The following is a 7,104-nucleotide window of genomic DNA, read 5'->3' as shown; positions in this document are numbered from 1 at the left end:
CAATAGGTCGAGCCTTCAGTAAAACCAAAAAGCCGATTCAAAATCAATTTATTTTCCTAGCCGGGTGGGTGAAATGAATTAGAAACTACAGGCAGTATCTCAATACTTGGAGGTTTCCTTCCTATCACTGCAGTGTTTGTGCTCCGCACTAACATCAATCCTCACTGCAGTCCTGTGAGGCAGGGAAGTTTTGTCCCCTTTTTCACATGTGTGGAAGCAAGGAAGATAGCTGAATTAGCTTGCCCAAGCAAATGTTGGAGAGCAGTGGCAAAGCTGGGTCGGATCTTGTAAGACCTGGGGCATTGCCTTAACTGCCCAAGTCTTCATCCTGGGAGAGGGGGATAGCAGTGGTTAAAGTAGTTTCTAGGTTTTCTTCAGAGTTGAACTCCTCATATGACATGCAGGCCTGACTTCCAGAAGGTCCCCACTCGACTCACACAACTATGGCGGGGTAGTGAGAGCTGAGTTCATATTTGCTGCAGCTATTCTTTTCTTTATCAAAGGCTGAGAGAGAGGCTGTGGCAACAAGGCCCAGGCAACAAGGCTGTGTCTGCCCTCTTTCTGCTAACCTTGCATATATAACCCCTCTCCACCACCAGTTGTCTGCTGGTCTCCCTGTTCATAGATCCAGAGAGTTTATGGCCAGCAGGGGCCATTACTGCCAACTTTCTGCATAATGCAGACCACACAATATCACCCAGTGATTCGTTTGGTAGCCCCATCCCATACCTACTCCTCTCACTCCTAAAACCGGCAGGAGGAACATGCCACGCTGTGGCAAACAGCACAACTTGGTTAGTGGCTGGCATGTGGAGCTCCCAGCACCATGCCCATGCACCCCAAAGAGGCCTCAGTGTACGTACAAATCAGGGTCCTGATCACAGCTGGGGCAGTTACTAAAGTAAAACAGATAACCAGCATCAGAGACGTGGAAAATCTTAGGACGCTCGCTGCCTCTGCCTGCAGGAGACCGTGCCAGCACGAGCAGCAGCACCATGGCATTTGCCATCCTACAGCATCACCGCCATGCCCCACCGTGCAGTCCTCCAGCACCACGTGCAGCACCAGTGCACACTGGCCCCACAAGGCCCCATGGGAGGGAGGGGTGCGGATCAGGCCCCTACCCCCAATAATATTTTCTCCTGCTGCCTATGAGTCCTTGTCTAACTTATTCCTAAAGCAAAGAATCTTTGCAAAGATTCATTGGGTTTAAGACCAAAAGCAAATGTTAGATCCGCCTACCTTATTCATCTATCACAGGTCATTACATTTTGCCCAGTTACTACAACACTGGACCCTTTGATTTGTGATTTCATAAATAGATAAATAGGGTCGGAAGGGACCTATTAGATCACTGAGTCTGACCCCCTGCTCTAGGCAGGAAAGAGCGCTGGGGTTAAGTAACCCCAGCCAGGTGCTTGTCTAATCTTTCAAATGCTTTCAAGGTAGGGGAAAGCACCACCTGTCTTGGAAGCCCATTCCTTAGTTTGGCAACCCTCTCCATAAAGAATTTCTTCCTGATGTCCAGTCTAGATCTGCTCTCCTTCAGTTTATGGCTGTTGTTTATAGTAACTCTGAAGGGTGCCCTGGTAAGTGCCCTGTGGTCAGATAAGGTACATCTTCCGAAGTGGCATCCATCCAGCCCCAAATTCAAGACACGGGCAGTACTTCCTTTGGGAATTGGCTCCCATAATTAATAGTTTCCATGGATAAAAATCTGTGCCCAATTTCTCATTTGAATGCATCTGGCTTTTGCTTCCAGCCACTGGCTCCTGTTATGCCTTTTCCTATGAGCCATGAGACAAAAATGTCCCTTAGTATCCGGTATCTTTAGCTCTGCAAAAGTATTTGTAAACTGTATCAGATCTCCTCTACCTTCCTTCCGAGAAGCTAAACAGATGGGGTCCTTATTATGGATCTCACGGTTTCATATGCTCTCCAACTCTCAAATAATTTTTGTGGCTCCTCTCAGCTGCTTCTCTAGTTTCTAAACAGCCTTTTTAATGTGGCTGCTAGGATTGGAGGCAAGATCCTGGTTGTGGTCTTAGCAGTGCTGGCAAGGGTGAAATCACTTCCCTTGGCCTAGTCACTACACCCTGGTTTCTGTTGCCAATTATCACATTAGCCCTCCCAGCCATAGTAACGGCTTACTTTCTGATCTGGGCTGGAAACCGTTACAAAGGTTGAGATGCTTCATTATATTCCTAGTTCTCCCAAAACGTAGGTTATGGGCTGCAGCCACAGACTTACCTACTCTGGGAAGCAGCACTGCTTTCAGCTATCAAGTGTCCAACACTTGTTTGAAACTGGTATAAGCCAGTGAGCAGTTTCAGCTGTCAGGGCAAAGACATAAAGCTCCAAACCTTAGACTGCTGCACATGCAGGGATATATATAGCCATCAGCAGAACTGCATCGCCCCTTATACAGGGGCTGCTACTCCACAGCAGTGGGTAAAGCCCCCAAGACTGGGATTGGGCAAGAGGAGGATGGGAGGCCCAAGGGGCTAGAAGGAAGAGGAAGAAGGGAAAGGAGATGACAAGATAGAAAGGCATGACAAACTTTCTGGACTGAACAACCTTGAATGTACCTGCCTTTCAGCTTGACAAAGTCACTTCCTACATCTTCAGTACAGACACCAGGATATAGCCAGGTACTGCATTTTTACCCTTATAGCTGCTGCCAAAAGCAGCCAATTAGGACCTTCATCACAGCTATAATAATCTCAGCCTGCGTTTTATTATACTGATTACCCCCTGCATTGGCTCTTACTTTCTTCAGCCTCCGAGAAGACTGCAGGTCACAGGCTGGCCCCTGCAGAGACGTCTTCCCACCCAATAGCTCCCTGCTGCAGTTGTTATTTTTGCCTTTGCTAGCCAGAGTTTACCTTCAGCCTCCAGCAATCAGGTGCATGACCAGCTTCAGGCTAAGAGAAGGCAGGCTCAGCACTTGCCTGGCCTGCACTTTTTAACACGTGCTGAGTGGGTGTCTAAAGCAACCAAATTAGAATACTCCAGGGTTGCAGTGGCTGTCTGCAACACCCACTTGGTACAGGTGTACTGATTATATAAGGAGTGAAGCAATGGAGAGCCAACTTCTTCTCCTTTCCCCCTTGCTCCCCACCTTTATACTAGCCTAATTATACATACCCCTCCTGGATTTCTGCTATACCTATTTGGAGAGTTTGCTTGGCTGTTGCTAATAGTGAAGAAAAAGAGCAGATGGTAAATGACCTCATTTTCCTAACCAAAGTTAACCCCGAAAACGCAAGGCAGAGGCTCAAGTGGAGCTGTTTAGATTGTTAAGCTGTTTTAAAAAGAGCATGGAGTCAGAGGGGAAATATAAGGGACTGGAAAGACAAGTGTCATATGCTGTGAGATTAAAGCAGATTTGAAGTGTCTAGTCAAGGCAAGGGTTATCTCATCTTTCCTGAACAGCAAGAAGGTAAATCGCAGTGTGACGGGACACAGAGCTGTGCCCAGGAAGGATGTTCTGGGAGCCAGGTGCCTGTTTGGTTCAGCTCCGAACACTGCCACTGGCTGTCATGTGAGCTCAGATAAATGGCCTTAATCAGAAGTGTCAAACCTACTCCCCCGGGCTGGATCCAGACCCAGCAGCAGTAGTGGTGGGGCAAGCGGTGTCAGAGAGCTACAGGGGTAATGCAGCATAGCCATAACTTGCTCCAAACTTCCAACACATAGTCTCAATGGGGTCGGTGCCCTTTGGTGGCAGGTCTCACCCCTGAATTTCTGGCCCCTTTAAGAGCCCTGTGTGCCACACGACATGGCTCCCCCGGCTGGATCCAGCCCCAAACAAGTATCCCTTTGGAAGATTATAATTTAGCTAGCATTGATAGTCCCTAGCATGAGAACTGAATGACAGTGTATTTCCCAGCCTGTGATAGGCTGCAAAGAAGGATGGTGTCTTGTTAGAGCCGTATCCAGACTTTATTTCTCTAGGCACATAGAACAGGAAGGGGTCTCCTGGGCCAATGGGTCCAGTCTCCTGTGTTTGTTGCAAATCAGGTGATGTCAAATGTTTTATGAGGTCAATAGCTAATGTGGATTCAGGGCTCTTGTAGAAGTCAGTAATAACATAAACCCTGTGCACCAGGTGCTCTGTGAAACCCAGGCCTCAAGGGTTCTCCTGGGGATTGTGAGCCAAGTTCACTGGTGGCCCCATGGCACTGAGCCATGCTGGAGATGCAAACAAGTTGGAAACCCAGAGTAGCTGGAACACCCTAGTGAACCTAGCCTATAAACCATTTCTCATGGCTGTTCTCCTCCTTACCTAGCTTTGCTCATAGCAAAACCTGCTATTTCCCTTTAGCCACAAAGCAGTGGATTCAGAGATACTGGCTTCAGTGCTTCTCCCCAGCGTTCAAGTTCCACTTGGCAAGGGGGCCTCATGCGATCTGTGTATAGCTGCCTGCTTCTGTGCTAGTTCAGGCCCAGCATGCGTCAGAGCAACCTAAGGGCTGCTCTACTTTATGCCTTATGCAAAGTCTTGAGGGCTTTATGCTGGTCCAGAGTATAGTACAGCTCTGCAGTCCAACCACTTACCATGATCCTGCCATGGCTTCTTGCTTAAGCCCATTCCACCTATGGTCGGGGTGAGGCAGCTGGTGCGGGGCCAACTTCCAGCCAGCATAATAGATCCTTCTCCTCCTGGGGACCTTTCTACTGTCTGTTTATTGTCAGACTCTTGCCCCCTTTGCACACGTGAATGGTAGAAAGGGGCCATAGTGCAAGGGAGAATCTGGCCTTCTCTGCATCCTAAATGTCTGGCCTCCATTCATTTTTCAGTTCAGTGTTTTATTTCTAGAATGGCCTTGTTACGGTGATAGGACACTGAATGTATAGTGTGCCTAAACCTATCCAGCCTGGGAATAACAAATCAGTCAGAATCTATTTGGTATAGTGATGGTGGAATTTCACACCAGCTCCTTGCCTCCCATACACATTTGCATCACCTGTACAATGTTAGCAGCATTGGCAGCAGCACTAAATGTTGATTTTGGGAGGGGAGGGAAGCAACGGTGCTTGCCAAATGGGCAAAGTATATTTGTACAAAAGATCACCCAACAGAGGGTTAGCAATACCCATCTGTGTCAGCCAGTGCAAACACCCTTGGACCAAGTCTGTAAGCAGGAGGCTGACAAAAGTTCAGATAAACAACGTATCCCATCTGTCATCCTGTAATGAGGATGACAGCCAGAGACACTGTGGGCAACTAGGCCACTTACTGCAGTTCACTCAACACATGGCTTTACTTATAATAATAAGTGACGATGCCTGGACGACTTAGCCTTCAGTCTTCCTTTGAGCTCATTCAGGATGCTTGTCCTTTCCCTCTTGAACACCTCTCTCAAAGCAGAACACTCACTGGCTTCATTGAGAGCAGGCTTAGGGCCCATAGCCCAGATTTTCAAGAGCTCAGCACGTTAGGCATAGAGATCATTGGAAAATCTGGCCAGAAGTGTCACAGTAGGTGCAGCCGGGTGCCGAGCACTTCTGAAAACTGCCCCAATTATATGTGAGGAGCACTTGACAGTCTGACATAAGGTGTCTGTTCCCAAAGCATCCACTGTCTAACTGCCTGCAACCCTCGACCTGGATTGCAATTTCCCAAAAACAAAGGGTGGAAGGGTGGTGCTTTATTTTTAATAATTTGGTTCCTGTGGGAGCCTTTGATTCAATGCCTATTTCTGCTTCAATAAAATATGCAAGTACTATACTCCACTTGCACCCCACTGTACTAAGTCTTTCAGTGTGGCGGGTGTTGCCAATTTAGATGATAAGCAAGAGGTGAACAGACACAGAACCTCCATGTTTTATTCACCGGCTGGGTGGTTAAGGGGAAGTTTCTACAGACTAGATCCTGCCTCCCTGATGCAGGCAGGACTCCCACGCAAATCCTTGGGGGTGAGATGTGGATGTATCTGGTTTCCTTTGTATAATAGTGTCACAGTTGCATGCTGAGGGTCTCAGCAGCACACAGTATTATTTATCAATATTTCCGATACCCCCTAAGGTGCGCCTCTTGGAAGATTTCTGCATGAGGGTTTGTTAAGTGACTTCAAGTGAAAAAAAAATCAGCTATTCAGCAGTACAAATTTCCCCAGAGGCCTGTTATTATCATCTTCCCAGTTATGAGTGATTTATCCGTCGTGTTCCTGGCTTGGCATACATTTTGCAAATTATTGCTCCCATTGTGAATACAACATGTCTCAACAACCAGCTCTTGCAGCCTCAGCGAAGGAGATTCTCTGCTCATTCCTTTTGTTCAGGCTGCTGTTTCCCTCAATAAAGCCAGTCAATAAACTATGTGCGGATCTGTCCTGCTTTCCTGGGGCAAAGGGCTGCTGATCCGTGCTTGGCAAAGACACTCATCTTATTGACTGAATGCAGGCTGGGTAATTGCCAGACGGGCTTCTACAAGTAATTAAGGAGGACAGAGTGCACTTTTTTTTTTGCCTGTATGGACTGTCAACCTGCAGCCTGAAGAGCTGGTACACAGTGTGCTCCTTTCCAGCAAGATTTCCTTGCTCTGCCTCCCTTTTTTGTTTTCCTCAACTTTTGTCTTTCCTATCAGTCTTATGTGGCAAGAAAAAATGTGTTTAATTTCCCACAGAAGCAATTTCTCCACTAGGTCCTTGACGACCGCTCTGCTGGGCTTCCCCCGTGCCCTTCTGGCATATAGAAAGCAGGTAGCACAGCTCCCTGCCTCTGCCTGCTGAGCTGAGGGAGTAACCTCTACCCCCTAGGGATGACTGTCCATTCTCCAGCATGTTCACAGTTCCTGTCAACCAGGTTTTAGGAGATGTGAGGGGCTAGGATAAGAATTTAAGAGTATCTGCCCCAAGACATGTGGACCAACACGGTGACAGAAAGGGATCTTGGAGTCATTGTTGACTCCAGGATGAACGTGGGCCGGCAGTGTGGGGAGGCAGTCAGGAAGGCCACCCGCACCTTGGCGTGCATCCACAGATGCATCTCGAGCAGGTCCAAGGAGGTGATCCTCCCCCTCTGTGCAGCACTGGTCAGGCCGCAGCTGGAGTACTGCATCCAGTTCTGGGCGCCGCACTTCAGGAGGGACGTGGGCAA

Source organism: Crocodylus porosus, unplaced genomic scaffold (assembly GCF_001723895.1).
Source record: "Crocodylus porosus isolate Cpor-Errol unplaced genomic scaffold, CroPor_comp1, whole genome shotgun sequence".
In the NCBI taxonomy this organism is placed as follows: Eukaryota; Metazoa; Chordata; order Crocodylia; family Crocodylidae; genus Crocodylus; species Crocodylus porosus.
Note: the sequence above shows the minus strand (reverse complement) of the source record.